The sequence below is a fragment of the Ostrinia furnacalis genome, unplaced genomic scaffold, assembly GCF_004193835.3.
Source record: "Ostrinia furnacalis isolate ACB-3 unplaced genomic scaffold, ASM419383v2 OfSCF4105, whole genome shotgun sequence".
In the NCBI taxonomy this organism is placed as follows: Eukaryota; Metazoa; Arthropoda; class Insecta; order Lepidoptera; family Crambidae; genus Ostrinia; species Ostrinia furnacalis.
In genome coordinates, this window is record NW_021134344.1 from 819414 (window position 1) to 832477 (window position 13064).

The 13064-nt window shown below is 33.2% G+C and overlaps 1 protein-coding gene across 3 annotated transcripts in view; it reads left to right on the forward strand.

Moving 5' to 3' along the window:
- Positions 1-10698: 10698 nt before the first annotated feature.
- Positions 10699-13064, forward strand: part of LOC114358750 (peroxidase) — an 84918-nt gene continuing 82552 nt past the window's right edge. For all 3 annotated transcript variants that reach the window (XM_028312790.1, XM_028312792.1, XM_028312791.1), the window contains exon 1: positions 10699-10798. The gene's annotated coding sequence lies outside the window, so the exon portion shown is untranslated. The remainder of the gene's footprint in view (positions 10799-13064) is intronic.

The following is a 13064-nucleotide window of genomic DNA, read 5'->3' on the forward strand; positions in this document are numbered from 1 at the left end:
AAGTCACTTATTGACTTTCTTAGTACAAGTATTTTGAAGCAATGTTTTGCAGTGAGTTGTGGCAGAATTGAATAAAGTCACTTATTCAGTTTTGCCAGGTAAATTTTACAACAAACAGAGTTGTAATTTATGGTCAATAGTTTCACTAAACTGAAGATATCTTTGGAAATATCATAGATATTGCCACAAGAGTAAGACCAAAATATAGGTAACACTTTCTACTATACAAAAAGTGGAAAAAGTGATTTTTGCCAAAAGTGTCAGTTATTTAATTCTGCCACGACGGTGACGATTTGTACTTTTTCTTTTTGTATACTCTTCGTTAAATTGTATGTATTTTAAAAGTAAATAGGTTGTACTTATATTTCTAAAATGTTTCAAGATCAGGTTGAATTTTTCAAGTGTGTGCGTGTCTATATTTTACATGTCCTTGAGTAACCTTTTTGCCTTATCAGTTTTGAGACAACTGAGTACCTATTTGGCAAGACATAGTGCCTACTAACTACCGCATCAAAGTACTAAAGTACGTTCAGTTATTAATGCATACTTGAAATAGTCACCTTTATAGCTAAAAAGTGTTAATTGATCGGTCAGTCGCATTTTTTACGAATTTATTAATTAATATTTTGTTATTTAAAATGATTTTAATTATTATTGAGTTTACAAAGAATGTAAAAGCATTTCGTAATATTTAAATGGCATCAGCCATAATGCCAAAGAATGCAGCTGATTTTGTAACTCTTTTACCTACGCCTAAGGAAAAGAATCTTAAACTTATCTCTTTTATCAATTTCATTAGGAATAAGAAAGCATATGTTTTATTTAATCACTATCATAATTATTTCAACAATACTATGTTAACGCACATACCTAAACATCTTTCAGTCTGTATTTTTTGTATAATTCAACTGATTTTTCCAATGAAAGCGAGTTTTTGTAATTTTGGTCCACAGTATTCGACTTTAATGAATCTTAATTAAGTTTTTCTAATGTTGTTAAAGAAAGTTAATTTTTAATGCAAATGTAAAGTGCAACATTAGGAAAATTTGCCATTTTAATTCAAATGGCGTTTTAGTCGTTGCTAAGGAGCATTTTAGTCTTTGTAAAGTCAATGTTATTTAATTTACTTTGTTACTGCAAACCCATGGCATTAATAAACATTTTATGTAAAATGGTGGTTTATTTTTCTATCCATTAGCTCATGTATCTGTTATAGTCAAACCTCGAAGTTCTGGCACTCCTAGGTTTGACTAGTCAATCCTCAGGTCTGACTAGAAGTCTTAGTCAAAGCCCAAACATTTCGGCCTTTGACTAAATAATGTTAGTCAAACCTAGGAGTAACTAATTTGGTCAGGCAAACGTCGAAACTCAATTTAATGAAATCGGGGTTTGACTAGTCAAACCTCAATAAGACTTTAAACTAAACTATACTTCATTCTGATCTCGAATTTATTGCAAAGGCGTTACGGTCGGTTCTTTAGGTGAAGGTATGAGTAACTAAAATTATTTACTGCGGTTGTTTGTCAGTGTTTCTAGACCGATCTTGAAATTACTAATTTTTAGGGTTCTATTACCTTAAACTTTAAGGTAACAGAAGGTCATTTAAGGCTTAAAGGATAAAGAGTTAAAACGGGACCCTATTACTATGACTTCGCTAAATGTTGTCTGTCACCAGGCTCGTAACTCATGAATCATTTTCAAAAGATTTAGTTTTTTATTAACTTTAAAAATAAATAAATCAATAAAATACTTCAATATTTGAGCCCCTCCTATACAGCAAACGTGACTTTTTGCAGTTTTCTGCTCAATATTAAAACTCCCATACAAGAACAGAGTCGCACGGAACCCTTCGTGAGCGAATCCGACTCGCACTTGGCCGGTTTTCTATTTTCTGTCTACTTCTGACCGAGTCTGCCAGTCGTTTCTAGGATTGACTAGGCAAAGCCCGATACAGATTATTTTAGTTTCGACGTTTGACTGAACAGATTAGGCACTTCTAGGTTTGACTTAGTCAAAGGCCGAAATTAGAAATCACTTCGGGGTTTGCCTGAAGGCCTTAGTCAAACCTAGGATAAACCAGTCATTCCGCGAAGAGACTGCATATCGACCTTTGACTATGACATATCGATTGATTTTCGTTCCAAATGGAAATCCTAAGTTAGGTGTGTATAAAGGGTGAAATTGTTGCATGAAATACCATGTAGATACAAGGTGTACGTTACTCCAGCTGGAAAGTAGCTCGTGGTAGCTCCTAGAGTGATATGAGTAGAACGTATAATTAGTTCCAAACGTAGTGTAAATGTGCGCCGAATTAGAGATTTGTGCGTGCTGTCGTTTTGGTACAAAACGAAAAAAACGATTCCTGCTGGAGTAACGTTGTTCTAGCAGGAAAATTCTAAACGAATGATCGGAAAGATACAAGTACTAAGTAACATACTCGTATACTTGTATGGATCATATTTCGCTGGATTCAATTTGTACGTGTACCCGAGCGCAAAATTTCTAAAGAGGATGAGATGCGTAAATCCAAAGCCTGTTACGGCTTCGAATAACAAAGATCCTGATACTGAAACATTGAGGCAAATTGAACGACAAGTTAGGGGCGCAGCAGCTCAGTGAATTCGCAGAGTAAAGTGGTCCCAGGTTCAATTCTTGATGGGATCACAATATCACATTGTGGTTAATTTGTGAGTAAGTAAACGTATTTTGTTTCCATCATCGAGTGTAGAGAGACACTCAGAAATTAAAAATACCTAACTATCTTAAAGAACCTTTTCAAAAAACTTGCTTACGTAGTTACACTACTTACTTAAAAATAATATATACCTACCTTATATAATTAATTAATCATAAAGTACTTAAAGCAACATTTTAAAAATCCAAATTAGTTAGATACCTACCCATCCCCACGGAATAAACCAAATGATTGAATAAATTAAAAACTTATTAAATTATATGAGTAAGAGTTTATTGTGAGTGGGAGACATTAATTAGTCGTAAAGTGGAAATTTAAACAACAATACTTACCTACATTTGAAAGGCAAACAATTAAATAGATTTTATAATAAGTGATGATCAATGTAGTGACGCCAGCGACGACTTTTGTCGACCTTAGGGTTGACATTTATTTGCTTAGGCAAATAATACCCTTCTTTTAATTAAGTAGCAGTAGTTTTCCACCAAAGAAAAGTAAATCCTTTTAATAATAAAAGAAAATACTAACAAGTCGGATTAATTGATTTTAAGTAGGTAGGTAGCTACTTAATTACTAATTGGGACAGACCTACAGAGTTTTAGGGTTTTAGTAACAATTTAATAGCATCACAATGGAGGTGACATGAGAAATACCTAATATCGTTAAATTGAACCATCAACGTATCATTAAAATATTAGCAAATAAAAGAAATTGATCTGGCACATTGAAAAGAGATGTTGGTAAATAAATCTAGGAGCAAATAAAAAAAATTTTTTTCATTTCCGTTTAGAATTCAATCACGTTAAAAGTTTTTGCTTTTGCATACGGTTGGAAGCAGATTTTGCACTTCATACTCATAGTTATTGTACTTAAATATTCATAAAAAAGTTACGTCGAGTCTGAATGGCACAGTTCATTTCATTTCTTCGAACTAAGTTAGTAGATAAGTGGGATTAATGACTAATTTATTGTGTCTACTATAGTTTTATATCTGGCACTTAGTCAGAAGGGTATCTTGGACTTGTCATGCTCACTAAAATGTCTTTGGGGTAGTGGCGTGTGAGGCGGGTCGCTACATTCCCTACAATATGGTCGAGTGAAGCGATGGCTGGTTCACACGTCATGTCTGTGAACAGGCGCTGCCATCGGGGACTGGTCAAGTATTCAAAACTGCCACGCGGTCTCGTGCTAGATGGGCGTCTTAAAGGCCACCTTCTATCAACGGGAGCGCGTGGTAAGTAACTTGCTTCTGAATGTATGTAACTTCCTACTTTTTTATATTTTTTTATATTTTTAAACCGGCAGACAGTGGTGACTGAGTTTGTTGCGGCGCTTCTTCTCAGCACTTGCCAAATGTTTGTCTCGAAGCGCTGGTAGGGCAAAAAAAGAATGAGACATGTATAGGCTCCTTAAGAGCATTTGACGATTTGCAAGAACTAATTTAATTAGTCTAAACAAATAAAGATAATTTTGATTTTGATTTTGATTTACTCTAGATAAGCGAGAAAAACGTAAACACTAATTAAAATTGTCTGTCAAAACTCCTTTTAGCCTCCAAGATAAAAGTTGATTAATTGTAATTAAGAGAAAGCAATCGAGAAGACAATGCTAAGGAGACATACTACCCTTAATTGACAATACATTTCTATGTGTACCTAAGTAGGTACTTATTTCATAAAGTCACCTTTGATTCTAATATAAATAAAGGTATAACACATATTTAAAATGTAATTATTACATTAAAATGTAAATATTACCATGTATACCTTAGTGTCACCAAGATGCTTTATCCACGTGATAAATATTATGTGTACACATAGTCATTATGTGAAGATATTACAAATAGAAAACTCGAGTTATTTAGTGCCATAAAATATTAAAAAATTTAAATAAAAACCTTGAAAAAATCGAACTGCCTAAGGCGGGAATCGAACCCACGACCTTTCTAAGTGTCAATTGGAAGAGCAGTCGCCCGGCAAGCGAAAGAGTCATGAGTTCGATTCCCGCCTTAGACAGTTCGATTTTTTCAAGTTGTTTATTTAAAATTTAGTTTCAGAAGCGACTCTAATCGCTCAAAACTTCTAATTACGATTATATCTTTAATAGTTCCAAGAGATAAAATAGTAATAGCCAGTATTTAAAAGACTATTTTGGAAGTATCTACAATTCTGGAATATAGGCAATAGGCAACTCAAATATCATGGACCACTATTATAGATGGCTTCTAGATTGTCACAAGCCGGATAGCACAGTCAACCGGTATTTAGGCTGAGAGGATGTCGTTAAGGATTTGCCCAACTTCAACGTGTTATCTTTAGAATGGTCATGTGCACTCAATGTGTGCTACAATGTTCATTTCCGAATGTCACAATACTGTAACGGAAAGCATTTATTAACGAATTTTATTTTAATTGCAGAAGTGGGTCTACGCACTGAATGACGTTGAGATGTTGATGTCATCAATTTAAGAGGCCCCTCAAAAAGAAATAGTCATATAAACTATGTCATGGGCCATTTGCTATTTTAGCAAGAGTTGTCTGCATTACTCAGGAAGAGGCCTTAAGAGGGCCTTATGACCATGTTGTTGTTTTAAATTATGGACGGATTTAAAGGAAAAAGAGAAGTTGTAGTCACGATAAGATAAGAATACCATTAATTTTCATAATACAAGTAGGTAAGTAATTCTGGGTATTTTTGCACTTCCTGAAAATGTTACCTTAAAATTAAGCTTTTTTGACTACATTAGTACCTACACGATTCGACGGCACACTGTGACACTGTAGGTAAAGTGGTGCTACTTTTATACATATACACAAATTGGTTTATTACCAATGTCACTGTGGAATATCTTTGGATGCATACCAAGTAGTGAGACTAAATAAGGCTGAGTTGCACCACCTAACTTTGACAGTAACTTTAACGATAACCGGTGTTTTTTGTAGGTATGGAGTTTGACAGATTTCTGACGTTTGTCAAAACTCAAAGGTAAAGTATGATGGTGCAACCCAGCCTAAAACCTCAGCCCTGAAAATTAGGTTTATTGTAAGATCTTCAATATTTCCTTGTGATAGCTATTACTTCTACTGTATCTTCCTCTTGTAGTGATTCATTACAAGTTAACTAGTTCTTAACATTAATTTTCACTATTACCTTCCTGCTTCCAATGTGAATCATGATCACCATTGTTTATTTCGCCTATTAATGATGGTGTTATGAATGATCAGGGTTAACTCAATGACCTTTCATGAAAGTTGTAGGTAAACAAATCATTCATTTTTATAGTTACACTTATACAGGATTGGTGTTACTGATTAAAACCTTTACGAGGACCATTTATTTATAACTGACCTTAGTTTTATTTCAAGATACATAGACTGTAATTACAAATAAGGAACTAGGTACTGATTTTTTTCAATGAAATACGCATTTTTACTGCCTGTCAAATATGTATAGCCCAAAGAAAGTTCTACCATATTATTGCGCTTACTGAGTAGTTGGCCAGTAAGTAGTGCCAACAGCACTGTTGAGTGACAGGTATTGCATTATCTACTCGTAAACAGTAATTCCTACCTCTGTTTATAATATAATAACATGTAGTCGTGCGCAATTCAATTCAAGTTACCATGGTTTCGACAACTAGTTTTCTGCAGTGAGTTAATTTAGGCTCGTATTTGAAACGTCACTACAGGAACACTTAGAAATTAAATGCGAAAATGAAAAATGATTCTATAGCTCAGATCATAGTTCTATAGGTTAACAAATTTTTGCAAATCTTTCTGAGTGGCCGGGAAATTCTGGACCTTCATTCAAAAAACACTCATCAGGTCCAGAATAAGACAGATATAAGAAAATATATATTAGTGGGTGATGATTAAAATTAACCAATAACAGGCCTGAATTACATAATACTAGTTACTTAGTTGAAATTGACTTTTGATCCTAATCTTGATGTTATCTTACTGAAACTTTATTTACTATACACAGTGATATGATACTGATATCATGCATCAGATCAAAATCTTGGATTCACCAACCATTGACAATCACAAACAATCAAACAAATTTTATTTCATGTTAATAGCACTCGCGTAATTGCTTTTACGCTAACAGTGGTCAAAACGCCCTTAGTTAATGATCGGCTATGGATATAACCATAAAAACTTTTGTTCTGGCGAACAATCGCTGCCCTTGAGCATATATCCACGAATTTCGCCTTGAGTATAGCAAATTGCGTAAGTGAACAAAATGGAACGAAGCGTGTGCTCGGATTAAGTTATTAGCTCGGGAATTAAGATTTATGGTGATGAATTGTTGTTTAGTTAAAATTCTTACATTAATGCATGCTTTGACTTTAAGGAAGGTTGAGATTGGGTTTTGGGTAAACTTCCAGTCATTGGACAATTAAAGGGCATTGAATCGAGTATTATCAGGTAGACCGTAACCAATTTTTTATTGAATTAAAAAATAATTTCTATTTCAACAACTAAAGCTGAGTTGCACTTTCTTATTTTAACTTTAACAAACGCCAAAAATCTATCAATCTCCATACAAAAACACCGGTCATTATGATAGTTACGGTTAAAGTAAGTTGGTGCAACTCAGCCTAAACAGTGTTCAGTGATGCCAACTGATGGAGATGTTTTATCCAGTAGCTCGTAGCTCGTAGCGTCCGTTGACTGATACACTGCCATATAGTCTAAGTTTTTGCTTCAGTAATAATTCAGTAAGTAGGGACGGATGAATGTTGGCAATTCTGATTTCCACTCGCCACAATTGTCCTGTGAAACTGGGATGTTACTGCGTGACCTCTCATAAATACGAATCAGGGAAGAGCTTCCGGGAAAAGCTGGAATTTCTCGGGACTTGCAATGACGCTATACTACAATAAGGCTGGGTTCCACCATCGTACGTTACTGTAACAAACGTCAAAAATCTGTCAAACTCCATACAAAAAACACCGGTTATCGTTATTGTTGTGGTTGAAGTTAGATAATGCAACTCAGCCTAAGACTAGGCGCAGACCGATTTTTAGTTGGCCGATAGTTGGGCCCGATTTTAATTTGTATGAAGAATCGGCCAAATCAAATCGGTGTACTTAATGTGCGCACTTACTGATCAACTGCCCGATTAAACTATCGGCCGACGAAAAATCGATGGTCTGCGACTAGGCTTAGTGGAGAAAAACGATTATTCAAAATAAAAGTTATGGTTCGGTCAATTCGAATTATAAATACAAAGACAGGTGACCTTCCTGGTTTCAAAATATAATGCAATCAAATCACAGGTTTCAACCCATTTCATTAAGGTGAATTTATGGCGAAACACGTAGATAGTTTCCATCATGACCAAAGCGGCTGTGTTGTTTCTTCTTGGAATTCAATTAAAATTAATGCTTTAGGAATGGTGCCCCAGTGATTATTTGGAATTTCCATTCGCCACAGAAAAGTTAGGTAAAAGGTAATCTACGGAAAAAGAATCTTTAATTTATACTTAATAACACGTTTTAATGTAGTGTCAAAATGAATGCAGAATATAAAAACCCACCATGAAATAGGTACCTAAAACTATAACTTTGTTTTAATTTGTCCCCTGGGGAGTCTAGATGACAAACGTCATTAAACTTTGTACTAGTTACTTATTATTGACACGATGCATTTTAATTCCATTTATTTTCAGTAATATTTTATTAATTATGAAAAACAAATACCTACATTTAAACAAATAGCATTTGTTATGGACAGCTGCTCTCGTTAGAATAAATTAATTAAGGATGAACCAATCTAATATTAGCTTTTTTAAGATCTTTATTTTTAAAATTGAACACTATGCAGAACTTTGAAAATTACAGATTGTTGAATCATTTCATTTCACTCCGTTTTTTAATATAGTAGCATGTATAAAATTGGTGATGAAAATAGCGAATAGATAAATTAAACTTTTCGTAAGTTTTCGTTTCGTTTGTCTGGTCCAGTTCAATAAAGCCATAACTGGCGAGGTTAATCCTTAATCAAAACGGTAATAAAGCATTATGTTTGTCTTATGTTTCGAGATCATCTTGACCTACACCAAAGAACTGGTCCAAACTGTCTCTGAAGGACAAAATAGGACACAAATACCTATTTTTAGCTTCGATTTAAGAGTCCTGAGGGTCCGTTATTATAGGACTTAATATAGCCTAAACCTCAATGAAGCCTACGCCTATTCGTTGTTGACATTAGGACAAATTCTAAATTGGGATTTGTCCTAATGTCAACAAAGGCAAACCAAAGCAGCACTTTGGGAGCTGCAAGCAACAGGCAGGTCAGAAATAAACTACTTAATGCGCCTATAATGGAAGATTTTTGTTTGTTGTTGTCCTCCTATTTGCTACATTTAAATTAAATTATTTATTCATTACTCGCCAAAAATGCATCACACAGGCATCTATCGATGATGACAGATTCCTGTGTGTTTAATGATTTATTTATTCAAAACTTTATCTAACATAATAAAAGGCGAACTTAATGACATAAGGCATTATCTTCCAGTAAATTCTTGTGATGTGTCTTTCCGGTTTTTGTAAAGTACAAAGTTGATACTTTACGTTTAATTGGGTACTTCTCATTTACACTCAAATTTGATGGTCACACAATAATAGTTCATAAACGGTATAAGTTAGAACAATAACTTTGAAATCAGATGATAAAATATCTATTTAGCTACATACAAAATAAATTTTATCGTAATAGAAGCAAAAATAATACGAAAAAATCACATGAAACGATAAAAAACGGGGTCATTTTTCGCGTTCTCATCGTGTCACACCTTCGGTTGCAATGAAACATTTGGTTACTGCATTCACAATTTTCATTCAATTTGTGTGNGAGTTCTTTTTTATTGAGGTACTGATAATCCGTTTTTTGCTTCTTTAGCATTTCAGAATGCCACCAGTGTCACCCTTAAAACCAATTGCGTAGAATCTTGTAACTTAGTAGGTGGCGTAATCGGTAAAATTTTATCTTGTATTTAAGTAGGTACCTATTTATATTATGTTATTACTATTTATCTATGAAAATAAGACAAAATATATGTTTTATAAACACTTAAGAGTCATTTACAGTAGTAAAATTTGAAAAAATTATTGCTGTGAAGTACAGAATCACTTTCGTGGCATCAAAAAATTCAAAACGTTAAAGCTTCCAAACGAGACTCACTATTTGCCTGATTTACTGAGAATATAATCTTCACATCAAGCGCTACAATTTTTGTTTACAAAAAGTTGAAATAAGTTAGAAATAAAATTCGCCACGAAGGTGACGATGAGAACCGTGGCGATGAGAAATAGCCAATTACAGGAGATTATCAAAGTAGGCTTTCTTACAATTTATTTGATGAATGAGTGGGCCGTCTAATGATAGTCTGATGAGCACGAGCATTTATTACTTTCTTGAGCCATTCGGTTGAATTGATAGTTGAAGATTACCTACTAGTACATTATGTGCATATTTAAGGTTGTTTATTTGCTATCACGATAGCTCGAGCTTTAGTTTGGGATTAGATGTTGGACTAATTGCTTTGATGTGATTTCAGTACAGTTATGTGATAATGTATTAATGACTAGGTAATTAGATGGACTGCTATTATCTGTTGAATTGATCCAACGACAAAGTATGGTGGGATAAATACTTAGGCTGAGTTGCACCACCTAATTTTGACCGTAACTATAACGTTAACCGGTGCTTTTTGTATGGAGTTTGACAGACTTTTGACGTTTGTCAAAGTTAAAGTAAGATGGTGCAACTCAGCCTTATTATAATTTGTAATAGCAGTCTTGTCTGATTTAGTCAAAAAGTATACAGACATATCGTAGTTCTCAATAAGTATTCCCTATTCGAAATTATCAAGTTTGACGTCTTAGTTCAGAAAAATGATGAATTTATTATTTTAATTATTATCTTATGTCCTAGGAACCCTACCTGATCATCCCCGCCGTTCAGTATAAAGTGGCGCCCGCTCCCTTCACAAGGCTTAGTCCGTGTAGTGGTGCGCGCGCGCACTTGATCGAGCGTCAGTTGCGGTTAATTTGGTGTTTGTGATTGTGATCGACCGGCGCCTGATCTGACGGTAAGTTTGTTTTGTGATTGACAAATGAAAAATACATAGAAATTAATGTGTAAATACATGGAAATCTATTTGAACATAACTAATTAAATATTTTGACATTTAGGCCGTTTTTAGTAGGAAAGTAGAAGTATACGGGTTGATTAGTTATTCGAATAGGTGATAATTAAACCATTTATCTCAAAAGAGAAATTTGGCTTTGCACGTGAATATACATGATTAACTAGCTTATTTATTGTTATAAACATTTTGCTATACGAGCTTCCAAAAATAAAAAGCTTAAAAACATTGTAATTTTGTAAGTTCACAATTTTCGTTAATTAGTTTATGATTTCTTCTCTCGAATGTTTTGGTATTTGTAATAAGAGGAAGTTTTGTTTATATGCACAGATCTAAGTTTATAATGTGAAACCTGGGATTTTTTTTGAATTTCTTATAGCAATCAAGTCCTTGAGATGTAGGTAGACCCTTCTTCTAGAAGTAGCTCGATACAAATTACAGGTCTCACGAATGACTGGCTGGAAAATGATTTTCATGCGTGTCTTACATACGAAGCTGCAGTTTACAGTAATTAGTAAATTACATAGCGTATTGTGTGGTATTGTCGACAGCCACATGATATAACCGCACGAATATTCCGATGGATTTTATCTTTAATGTGTTTGAAGAGCTGTTGTATGTTTTTATGTATACTCAATAAATTTTGACTAAATTGAAATTTATGGATGCAATGCTCTCGTATGAAGAAAATAAATTAAATATTTTTTAAAATTTAAGACCGAATGTTGTATGTTTGTAAATACAACTTTACCTATAGTATTTCTTATTCAAAAAGCGACACCTTTAATGTTAAACAATAGTAGAAGAGTGTACGCTATTATATAAGTTTAGGAGAAATGATTGTAAATACTAACCAATTAATACTGACCAATCGACTAATTAACACATAGTAAAGTGCCAGGCATTATGCACTTTTCGAACGGTCGGAAGTAATTAATATGAATTTAGTACGAATTGTTATAAATGATACTATAATAATCATATTTACTTAACGGAAATGGTAGACAGCGAGCCAAATAAATTTCAATCAATATTTGTAGGATATTAATTTAATTGAGTAGCTGTAAAGTATTATTAAATTAATAGCAATTACCTAATATAAATTAGTTCCTTATTATTAAAAAAGTAATTTTCCTTTACATAATAATATTGGAGTGTTAGATGAAATAAATAATTATTGTATCTTGTATAAGTATCTAATCTAACAAAATAAGCTTTCGTAAGTGACATTAAATTTATGAAATTGTTTACTTAGACAATATTTTCTGCAGGAACAAATATTACAGTAGCTCATTATAAAAAACAATACTCATCACCTACATCCATCTGGTTAATAGATAAGATAATAATAATAAGCAGGCACACTTAACACAGGTATGTTAGGTATAAAAATCGAATTAAAATACTTTTATTTAAGGTTGTAGATTATAAGGATAATTTTTATTCCTCATTTCTATTTTTTGTTTTCCATATACCTATTATACGCTTTGAGGATGCTACACAAAAATGTTTCCTTAATTTTTATAAATTTTAATGACTTTGGAAACATTCTCTTAAAGTGATTTCGATAATTTGATTGAAAAATTAAGTTCAATTAAGTTTCATAATTGAAATTAGCCTTATTATTGTATTGCAATTATTATGTTGAATGATAAAATATTACATAAAGTGATTGTAAATAATTACTTTCACGATTTTCAGCACGTTTGCACTTATTAGCGAAAGTAAGTACCTACTTAATTAATGTGAAAATCACGATATTTTTTGAGTTTCACGAAAACTGTTGCTTAGAGATTAAACAAATTGGCTTATGAATACAATTGGTGCTTTAGACTAAGTGATAAATAATTAGAAGAAACATTTGTCTGACTTACTTCACATTAGAATCCACAAATTGGTTAGTAATTGAGAAACGACTCCATAAAAGTGTCAATTAAATGTCTAATTGTAATTTTAAATAAAAGACTGTGGTTTGTGCTGTGGTGCAGGAAAAATCCATTTTTAAGTAGATTCAGTGAACAGACTCAGAATAAACACGACCGTCAAAAATTTTACCGATTATTCGGTATTCGGCGTATGGCTAAATATAGATAGTTAGGTTGTCTAGATACTTGGAAGTGTTTGTTTTTAACAATGTTACAAACTTTATTAATAATGTTTACTCTATTTTCCAGTCGAAGTTAGCTCGATTTTCATATTTCCCTCAGTA